We start from the raw sequence: 11,242 nt of genomic DNA, 5'->3' as shown, positions 1-11,242 counted from the left end.
AGGGAGAATGGGAAGATGCCATGTTTAAAATGACCAACTGCAGCCAACAGCCTGCAAACCGCAGAGGATGATGGGACTCTGGCCACCCTGTACTGTAACAGACAGTGTTGCAGGGGCATGCCACCGGACGGGGGATGAGCCAGCTACCATAAGGGGGAAGAATGTACATTCGGTTCTTCCAGGAAAATGGATACAAGGCAACTTTATATTTTAAAAGGATATTTCTCCAGCTTTTCGTGTAAAACCCTCACAGAAGAGGCAACATGTCCAGGCAAAATCTCCCCAGCAATACACAAGGCAACACAAAGGGTATCAGTTTGAATAATTAAACAAAGGCCCACAGGTCTGATGCAATTATTTTGGCCAGCCCAGAGTGGCACCTGTGTCGAGATAGTGAACAATCATCTTCATTCACCCCATTCAGCGAGCGACAGGATACAGGTGCGGCTAATCTGCCATTCCAGACAGATCGATACACATTGAACTGCCATTCACACCCTTTTTTATTCAAGGAAGACCCAAGACAATGGCATGCAGTTTTGGCGCGAAGATGAACGGACTATAAGAAAAAATTGCAAAAACACACAAGGAGGTTTTTGAGGTTGGAGGTTGGAGTCAGCTTTTGCATTGAGTTGTAGAGTTGAGTTAAGAAGGTGGGAGTCAGTTTTTGTTGTGGTTGAGTTGAGTTAAAGGGGCGTTGAGTCGAGTTAAAGGGGCGTTGAGTCAGCTTTTCACAGGGCCCTCGCTCTGGGGAAGGTGTGCTTAACTCCAACAGCTTTTTGCTTAGGAGCCAACCGAGGGGCAAATAGAAGAAACCGACGCAACATCGAGGAGGAAAACCAAACTGACCAAGAACATAAAACCCGCCCTAGAGGGACCCCGAGCTGAAATAAGGGCCCCCAGAACCCCGGAGTTGAAAGGATTGAGAGTATAGACCAAACCCCCTCACAGACTCAATTTAGGATAGGAATTGGTAAGAAGGGTGGAAGTGGGAGGTGGGGTTGTGAGTGTGAGTGGAATGTTTCAACTTATCTTCCCCTTCCCTATTGCGAGAATTTTTTGTGTTGATGAGTGAGATTATGCCATTACTGCTATTTACAATCTCTTCCTATTCCCACAAAGGTGTTTACTATTCTAAATAAACAATATTAGCCATTTTGTACTCTTACCCACTGTGTCTGGTGCCTCATTACTCAACCATCCTCATAAATTGCATGTACAGAACCTCAGGGGAGTGTGGATTCGAACCCACACGTAAAGCTCCCCTTACACCTCTGAGTGAAGAAACTTCTCCTCATCTCAGTCCTAAATGGCCAATCACTTATTGAGACTGTGACCCCTGGTTCTAGACTCCCTAGTCAGGGGAAACATCCTCCCTGCATCCACCCTGTCAAGCCCTGTAAGAATTCTGTATGTTTCAATGAGATCACCTCTCATTCTTCTAAACTCTAGAGAATATCTCTCCCCATCCCAGGAATCAGTCTGGTGAACCTTTGTTGCATGGTGAGCAGACATAATTCCGTCCTCATTTTAAAGTCAGACATTCTGTCCTTATTTTTATATATTTGATTGTAATTTATTTGCAGTTACAACATATTAGAGTTGGTTGGATGGGAGGAGTTTCTATGTACTACAGGTCAAATGGTAGGGAGATTTGAAATTTAAGTGCCACAGCACTCACTGCTGGCAGGAGGCGATAATTACTGTGAACTTAGAGGCAGTTTCCATTTTAAATATAGACATAGGAATTATAATGGAAATGTATCAATCTATAAAGCTAAATTTATAATAATTACATTTGGTAATGATACCAAGCTATAAGCCAGGTTGCAAGTCTATAGCATTCAAAAAGACCTGAACAAGAGGATAGTGATAGACTTGGCAAGATGACATAGACAGGCTAGTGGAATGGGCACGTGGCAAATGAAATTTAACACTCAGAAGTGTGAGGTGATACATTTTGGTAGAATGAGGAGAGGAAATATAAACTCAAGGATACACTCCCAAAGGGGTGCACGAACAGAGAGACCTGGGGGTCTATGTGCACAAATTGTTGAAGGTGGCTGGGCAGGTTGAGAAAACGGTTAAAATAGCATACGGGATCCTGGGCTTCATAAATAGAGGCATAGAGTACACAAGTGTGGAGATGATGATGAACCTGTATAAAACACTGGTTCGGCCACAACTGAAGTAGTGTGTCCAATTCTGGGCACCGCACTTCAGGAAGGATGTGAAGGCCTTGGAGAGGGAGCAGAAAAGATTTACGAGAATGGTTCCAGGGATGAGGGACTTCAGTTACGTGGATAGACTGGAGAGGCTGGGGTTTTTCTGCTTAGAGCTGAGAAGGTTGAGAGGAGATTTGATCAAGGTGTTCAAAATCATGAGGGGTCTGGACATAGAGAAACTGAACCTGTTAGTGGAAGGGTCAAGAACCAGAGGTCACAGATTTAAGGTGATTGGCAAAAGAACCAAAGGTAACATAAGAAAAGCACTTTTTTTACACAGCGAGTGATTAGGATCTGAATGCACTGCCTGAAAGGGTGGTGGAGGCAGACTCAATCACTACTTTCAAAGGGGAGTTGGATAAGCACCTGAAAGAAAAACATTTGCAGGGCTCTGGGGAAAGGGCTGGGGGAGTGGGACTAGCTGAAATGCTCTTGCAGAGAGCCGGCACAGGCTGAATGGGCTGAATGGCCTCTTTCCGTGCTGTAACCATTCGATGATTCTATAACCAGTTCAGCAGATTAAGGAATGGCAGAGGGATTTGAAGTGCTTTACTTTGGTCAGCTCTATCTGTGGTGGGATTGAGTGAAGCTGTGAAGGCCACCTGGGAATGTTTCACTCTGACACCAGATGCCTGTAATGCAGTGTTCTATGCCACAGTACTGATGTTCCTCAATTGGTCAGCACAAAAACCTACATGAAAATATTTCCTGGGACGGTGTTGCCCATCCTGTCAGCTCTTGGAGTCACAAAAAACATAATTTTCCACAAAGCAACAGGCAAAAAGAGACAGAATAAACACTGGTGCACCCTTGGCACACGCGTCTTTTATTGCTGTTAGTTCTGTACAGAGGTGAAGTTAAGAGCTCCAGGGATCATTCTACAACAGTGAGTGATTCATGCAATTCTCATCCCTTCTCTCTGAAATGCATAGTTTAATGCAAGCTGCCTCATGCATCTAGAAAACATTTAGCACTGTAATTCCATTAAAAAAATTCAAATAACAAGTGTCGACAGCAGAATGTTATAAACCCAGCAGGGCACTGCCTTATTGAAGAGACAGATCTGAGCACTGCAGAGACCAGCAATGGACGCCACCCACACCAGTTTGAATCAGGCAGTGCAGATAGTTTGCAGTGGGAAGGGAACGCCTGGCGCAGTTCTGTGACTGAAGCCTCATTCAGGCGGATACAGCAAGTTCCAAGTTACCAATCAGTGAAGCTTCCAATGCACATTTTACAATGGATCAGCTTGCAGTATAAACCAGCAACTCACCTGCGGACATCACCAATGTGTGTTTGAAACTACACCAGCAAACAACCCTGGCCACTGCCCATGTGGGGCTCAGTAAGGGGATGTCACTGTGGGGAATAGATTTCTCACTGCTCTCATCAAACATTCCCGGGGCAGGTACAGCACGGGGTTAGATACAGAGTAAAGCTCCCTCTACACTGTCCCATCAAACACTCCCAGGGCAGGTACAGCACGGGTTAGATACAGAGTAAAGCTCCCTCTACACTGTCCCATCAAACACTCCCAGGGCAGGTACAGCACGGGGTTAGATACAGAGTAATGCTTTCCCTACACTATTCCATCAAACACTCCCAGGGCAGGTACAGTATGGGGAAATTGGGGGCTGGGAGTAGAGCAGACGCTGCTCCTGGGAGGAAAGAATATTAATCACCGCTCGGGGAGAACAGATGCCGCTCCCTATAGTCTGAGGAAACGAGGCAAAACAAACCCCACTTAGGGTGGAGGGTACAGACATTTGCCCATTGCTGTTCTCAAACTTGTCATCATGAGTACTTGGGATCGCCTTTCCCTGTGGAACCCTCCCTCTAATAGAAATATACCAGCTCCCTGAACCTGATCATGGGCAGTGCCAATCCCCCCCTCCCGTGATGCCAGTGGGCTGATCCAGAGAGAAAGCTGGAAAAAACACACACGCACAACCTGTGAACCACTGCAAACCAGCCACGTACTGAGAACTGCCCACAGATTCACTACCGATCACCGGATGAAATTACCAGTGTAAAGAAAACAGACAGAAGTAATGCCTGACCGAGCTGGTGAGCCTCACGGTCCTGCCGGCTGTACAGCACCATGCCTCACTCTCCATCTCTCACAACATAATCAACTGCATGATAGTCAACAGGTTGATCCATCTGCTGGATATTTTAATTCCTGTTGCTCAGTGTCTGTTGATGCATTATTAAACAATGGACTGATTCCATTACAGACCTAGCTACTGTATAGAATACATTTTTGAACATGCATAATTAAAAACTCAGCTTCCCTTGCCCTGGATTCTTATGGTCAGTTTGAGGTTCCACTGACGTTTAGCTGTTTTCCAGTGGAAATGCTGCAGTCTGCACACAGATTCACACAGGGCCGAGCCCCAGCAGCCACTCGGTAACTCAGGCAGACACCCGGACCACTGAATAGGAGCACTCGCAGTCTGAAAAAAGTGTGCTGTGCTCAGACTGGAAATTGCTGGGATGTGCCCGCTCTGGGTATTGTTGAGTTTGCAGTTTCCCCTCCGACCCATTGTCCGACATGTATGGGTGCTGCCACAGGCTGCTTTCTCGAGGAGCTTAAGTGGCGGCAGCCAGAAAGTGGCCAAGTGACCCCCTTGATGGTCACAGTATCGCTGGCTGGTATACAGCAATCCCAGCACCCCGAGTTTAAAACGTTTCTACAAGTCAGCCTGTTCCACAATAACTAGGTTGAGGTCTGTTTGGTCATTTTTCAAACCACTTCCCTCCGAGCCCCTCCTCTCCTATACTGGTACAGCATCACTAACACATGTACAACAGTTATTGCTACTAATGGCAGGTACTCTAAAATTATATGGCTTTATTTGCATTTTAATGTGACTACAATTTGTGCTCAGAGTTTCATTTGCAGGTGAAACCCAGGAGGTATTTAATCTTATCCAAAGCTGAATTATTTTGCAAAGCGCTATCTACTTAAAAAAAAAATGAACAGGGACAGTTATACTACAATCTGATCTCTGTGAAGTTAGTCTTAGCCAGCAGGATGTTGCAAGACAGGTCTCGTGATAACTGTAAAAAAGCTTCCTGTAAAGTGCCGTGATGCTCACTCTCCAGCACTAGACCCCACCCTCCTCGCTGCAAAGGGTCAGAAAACGACAGGATAAGTTCAAGATGCCTGTGACAATCAGCTGACTGTGTATATATCAATAGTTGGTGGCTGTTGCTCTGTATTAAAGAATGAGAGCGACACCCAACAGTGACCAGCCAGCTCCAGGCACCGCCTTCAGGCAGTGGGAAGTGTAAAGAGCTGATCTGTTGCTGAAGAATCTCGCCTCATTAGGACTGCATTCAGACGGCAGGATCACTGTCTTGTGCAGGTGTCGGCTTGAACCGATGCTAAAGTTGTGTTGTGTAAATCGGGCATTCGATTTACTCTGAAGTGAAGGTCCTCCCTTACCCACCCCCTGGGGAGTCACACCAACTACAGAGTCAGGCTGCGTTTACAATATAACCGTAGCCTCGGTGCAAAGGAATCAAATCTGCACGGACAATACAGCTGCAGCAGGAATACAATAGGCACTGTCATATAAACTCTACCGACAGGCGGCTCTCACTGTCTTATATCCGAGCATCAGATATACACTGCACGGCAGGGTGACGTGGAGCCCAAGTTTCTCCACCCCTAGGTGTTCTATACAGACTGTCCACTAGCTGAAAGAGTAGGTAACCTTTCTGGGCTTCTGACGTGTATATTTTTGATATGTTATCGGTAACGGCTTGCAGAATCTGCTGGTAATTATTCAGATGACCGTTGCGATTGATTTAGTTTGTGGAACATGAGGTTGGATGCTCGTCTGCTCCAGTGGCCGGGATAGACCCCCCTCGATAGGTTTTCTGAAGCTCCAGAAATGCATTGATTCACTGCCTTCCCTTAAAGCCAAGCGAACAGCGACCAATCTCGAGTGTCAAGATTCATTGCAACCCCGAGGCTGAAGAGAAGAGACTGAGAGCACGAGTATGAGGCCCTGGTTTCTATCCTGACATTCCCAAAGCCAGCCTGCTGGATAAATCCCAATTCTGGTTAGTTCATTAAGCTACACCCCATTAAAAATGAATTTCCGGTTAAACCGCTGATGGCAAGCTCCGCTACCCTCATGCACTGCCTCTAAGCTTTGGCACTACAGCTGCTACTGAAGCACTACTGGCGTGGAACTATACATCTCCAAATGGAAGACATTGGTGATTTTGTTGCTCTGTTTTTTTTAAAAACTTGTCGTGACACTTTTTTTTCACGTAATAATATTGCACAGCCCGAACTTTTATCTAAATGAATATTAAAAATTAAAAAAAATGCAAGTTTGAAAAAGATCTAAAAATTAGGGGGAAAAAGGATAGCACTCTATTCTACAGACACTGCGCTATATACAAACAGCTCAAAATCCCTCCAGCCCCAATGCTTCCACTATCGCTAGTCTAACAGGGCTCGGAATCAACACAGACCAGTCCCAGCGGAGGGGCTGATATCGGTGAGGAAGAGTCAGGCCACTGGTTGTGTTCTGATGCCTGTGCCGTGCCCTGCCCTCATATAAAGGAAGCTACTTGTGCACCGTACAAACTTTGGGGCAATCACACCCGACATATTTAAACAAAGTTCGTTTCCACCTGATTGCTGAATGTTTGAAATGTTTCCTGCTGCTGTAGGCCAGGGAGTACAGATAGTAAGTGGCCCTGCAGCCTGCCATGGTGGTCTGATATCCAATGGGATCACCATTACCTATGAAGCACCGTTAAATCCAAGATGATGCACACTGCCTGCCACATGAATCCTGCATCGCTTGGTCTGACACCAGGCCCTGGAGCTGGCAGCTCTCAGTGACCTCTACTGAACTGCTCTCTTGCTGCCGCTGTTTTGATCTTGAATGCAGGAACTCCCAACAGCACAACTCCCGGGAGAAGCACTGAATTCCCACACGGATTCACTGGTATCCACCTGCCACAGTCTGACGGATCATCTTGGTCTGATTAGAAGAAAACTGAGGAAGTTGCCACTTCCCTCTGCTCCACACACCTTGGCCTGCCCTAGGCCCCTTTTACAAAGCACCCATTGTTTTCACTCTCAATCCCAGTTCACCGGGAGCTCGGGGGACCCAGCATGTCACAGCTCACCGGATGACGTGCGATGTCCAACTGTCCAATCCACAGACTAACCTCTCGGTGCCCAATCCACAGACAATCTACAGTTGTGGAGGCAAATTCAATAGGGGATTGGATAAGGACCTGAAGGAAAATAATTACAGGACTCCGGGGAAAGGGCGGGGGAGTGGGACTGGCTGAGCCGGCATGGGCTCGACAGGCTGAATGGACTCCTCCTGTACATTAACCATTCTGTGACTAAATGCTGCAAAAGTACAGCAGGGCAATTCGCATCCGAAAGAGAAAAGACTGGCTAGCATTCTGGGCGAACGGCTCAGGGCAGCCCCAACAGTAACTCGCTGGCAGCCTTGCTGTGTACTTGCAGCATTTCCAACTGCTGCGGCAGGGGGCAGGGCCGCCTTGTTTAATCTCAGAGAGAGTGGCAGGCAGTTAACAGGGTGGGGGGAGGTTACGTACTAATCAGTGAGCTCAGTGCTTGGCAGTCTGTCACCGAACCACACGGCCCGATCTCCGCCCGGCACATTCTCACACACCCGATGGTTCTGAACACAGATCAGCAAGTGGACACTAGTGCAGCCGTTTGATCCTTTTCTTCAAGAAGGGAGCCACGTTATTGTAGCGAAGTTAGCAAGAGACGAGCAACAACTGGCAATTAAATACAGGGAGACTCAATCTCAGATGCAGTGGTGCCTAATTGTGTGGGGAAACAGAAGGCTGTTAAATGTGCCATCATAAGCAGAGACGTAGAGCAGCAATACCCAGACAGGGAAGCTGCTGGGCACAGCCTGTGGTGACGGGGGGAGCTCACACTGCGTTGGCCACACACCAGGACAGTGACAGAGATCAAACAGCCGTGGCAGTGCCCAACGCGGACACCTTGGAAACAATAATATCCCACCAGAGGCTTGATAGGATCCCCATCCTCGGCGCCAGGCACCAAACTCCGACACCTGCCACAGCTTGGCTGGAGACTTTGTTCTCCCATCGACGCTCGACACAAAAGAATGTGGGCAGCTCCAGCCTGTGGGTAAATCAGCATCGCGGGTTAGACACTGGATCTCTCGAGAGTCACAGTTAACGTGGAACTTCAAGCAGCAGCCCAGCGTGTGTTTGAACAGTAGCTCAAGGTGGTGGGGGTTGAAGGTCTTAGTGCAGCTCAGAGGTCAGCACCGCACTGCCATTCCTCGCCGAGATGGTAAACAGCGACAGGTCCGTGGCCCAGAACGGCCAGACGTTAATCCGGGCCACTTCAGATCTTGCTGCTTTGTAGGGAGGGCCTGTTGTTGTGACAGATTCCCAGCGTCAGCCATCGCCACACAGTTGCTTTGCACAGTGAGCATTTCATAACCCAGATCTCAAATGGCTCTCCGACACGACAGCGAGGAGTCACCAACCTGGATTTGGAAAAAACAGGCAATCAGCAATAATCGATCCCACGTCATTTCTGTTCATTCCCTCCACCTCCCCGGGAACTCATTGGCCAGATTATTCTAACTTCAAATTGGGAGAGCAGTGCGAGGGAGGGGTGGCGAGGGAGCAGGTGCGGGCAAGATGGGGGAGAGTGTGTGTGCTGTGTTGGGTGGGGAGTATGTATGGTGTGTGCCATCATAGAAATTTACAGCACAGAAAGAGGCTATTTTGGCCCATTGTGTCCGCGCCGGCCAACAAAGAGCTATCCAGCCTAATCCCATTTTGCAGCTCTTGGTCCATTGCCCTGTAGTACCGAGCCCTGCGGAACCCCACTGGAAACATCCTTCCAGTCACAAAAACACCCATCAACCATTACCCGTTGCTTCCTGCCCAAGACAATTTTGGATCCAACTTGCCACTTTGTCCTGGATCCCATGGGCTTTTACTTTCGTGACCAGTCTGTCATGTGGGACCTTATCAAAAGCCTTGCTAAAATCCATATACATGACATCAAACGCACTGCCCCCATCGACCCTCCTGGTTACTTCCTCAAAAAATTCAATCTGGTTAGTCAGATACGACCTTCCCTTAACAAATCCATGCTGACTGTCCTTGATTAATCCATGTCTTTCCAAATAAAGATTTATCCTGTCCGTCAGAAATTTTTCCAATAATTTCGCACCACTGAGGTTAGGCCTGTAATTACTCGGTCTATCCCTTTCTCCCTTTTTAAACAAAGCTAACAGTCCTCCAGTCCTCTAGCCAGGGAGGATTGGAAAATGAAGGTCAGAGCCTCTGCTATTTCCTCTTTTGAGTTTAGAAGGATGAGAGGGGATCTCATAGAAACGTATAAGATTCTGACGGGACTGGACAGGTTAGATGCGGGAAGAATGTTCCCGATGTTGGGGAAGTCCAGAACCAGGGGACATAGTCTTAGGATACGGGGTAGGCCATTTAGGACTGAGATGAGGAGAAATTTCTTCACTCAAAGAGTTGTTAACCTGTTGTTCCCTGCTGCAGAGAGTTGTTGATGCCAGTTCATTGGATATATTCAAGAGGGAGTTAGATATGGTCCTTACGGTTAAGGGGATCAAGGGGTATGGAGAGAAAACAGGAAAGGGGTACTAAGGGAATGATCAGCCATGATCTTATTGAATGGCGGTGCAGGCTCGAAGGGCCGAATGGCCTACTCCTGCACCTATTTTCTATGTTTCTATGAACAGCCTGGGATACATTTCATCTGGGCCTGGGGATTTATCCACTTAAAAGCTGCTAAAACCATTACTACTTCCTCTCTCACTATGTTTATTTCATCTACTATTTCACAATCCTCCTCCCTGATTGCAATGTCTGCATCGCCTCTCCCTTTTGTGAAAACAGATGCAAAGTATTCATTAAGAACCATACCCATGTCTTCCGCCTCCACACACAGATTAGTTTTATGGTCTCTAACAGATCCTACTCTTTCTTTAGTCATCCTCTCACTCTTAATGTATTTATAAAATATCTTCGGGTTTTCCTTGTGTATGGGCTGGTGAGGGGTGGGGAGTGTGTTATACTCTGTCTATGCTGTGTTGGGGGTGGGGAGAGTGCGCGGGGGGGAGCGTGATGTGTGTGTGGGGTGTGGGCGCGGGGGGGTAGTGTGATGTTGTGGGGGGGGTGAGGAAGTGTGATTTGGGGGTGGAGGAGTCTGATGTGGGGGGGGGGGGGAGGAAGAGTCTGATGTGGGGGGGCGAGTCTGATGTGGGGGGGCGAGTCTGATGTGGGGGGGCGAGTCTGATGTGGGGGGGCGAGTCTGATGTGGGGGGGCGAGTCTGATGTGGGGGGGCGAGTCTGATGTGGGGGGGCGAGTCTGATGTGGGGGGGCGAGTCTGATGTGGGGGGGCGAGTCTGATGTGGGGGGGCGAGTCTGATGTGGGGGGGCGAGTCTGATGTGGGGGGGCGAGTCTGATGTGGGGGGCGAGTCTGATGTGGGGGGGCGAGTCTGATGTGGGGGGGCGAGTCTGATGTGGGGGGGCGAGTCTGATGTGGGGGGGCGAGTCTGATGTGGGGGGGCGAGTCTGATGTGGGGGGGCGAGTCTGATGTGGGGGGGCGAGTCTGATGTGGGGGGGCGAGTCTGATGTGGGGGGGCGAGTCTGATGTGGGGGGGCGAGTCTGATGTGGGGGGGCGAGTCTGATGTGGGGGGGCGAGTCTGATGTGGGGGGGCGAGTCTGATGTGGGGGGGCGAGTCTGATGTGGGGGGGCGAGTCTGATGTGGGGGGGCGAGTCTGATGTGGGGGGGCGAGTCTGATGTGGGGGCGAGTCTATGGGGCCGAGTCTGATGTGGGGGGGCGAGTCTGATGTGGGGGGGCGAGTCTGATGTGGGGGGCGAGTCTGATGTGGGGGGGCGAGTCTGATGTGGGGGGGCGAGTCTGATGTGGGGGGGCGAGTCTGATGTGGGGGGCAGTCTGATGTGGG

At 48.9% G+C, this 11,242-nt stretch overlaps 1 long non-coding RNA gene across 1 annotated transcript in view; it reads right to left on the bottom strand.

The window, feature by feature from the left end:
* Window positions 1-3,020: 3,020 nt before the first annotated feature.
* Window positions 3,021-11,242, bottom strand: part of LOC139263102 (uncharacterized) — a 14,413-nt gene continuing 6,191 nt past the window's right edge. The window contains exon 2 of the long non-coding RNA XR_011593041.1: window positions 3,021-8,767. This is a non-coding gene — a long non-coding RNA (uncharacterized lncRNA). The remainder of the gene's footprint in view (window positions 8,768-11,242) is intronic.

The sequence above is a fragment of the Pristiophorus japonicus genome, chromosome 4 (genome assembly GCF_044704955.1).
Source record: "Pristiophorus japonicus isolate sPriJap1 chromosome 4, sPriJap1.hap1, whole genome shotgun sequence".
NCBI classification, from domain to species: domain Eukaryota; kingdom Metazoa; phylum Chordata; class Chondrichthyes; family Pristiophoridae; genus Pristiophorus; species Pristiophorus japonicus.
The sequence above is the reverse complement of the archived record's forward strand: the minus strand, read 5'-3'. Positions and strand labels throughout refer to the sequence as shown.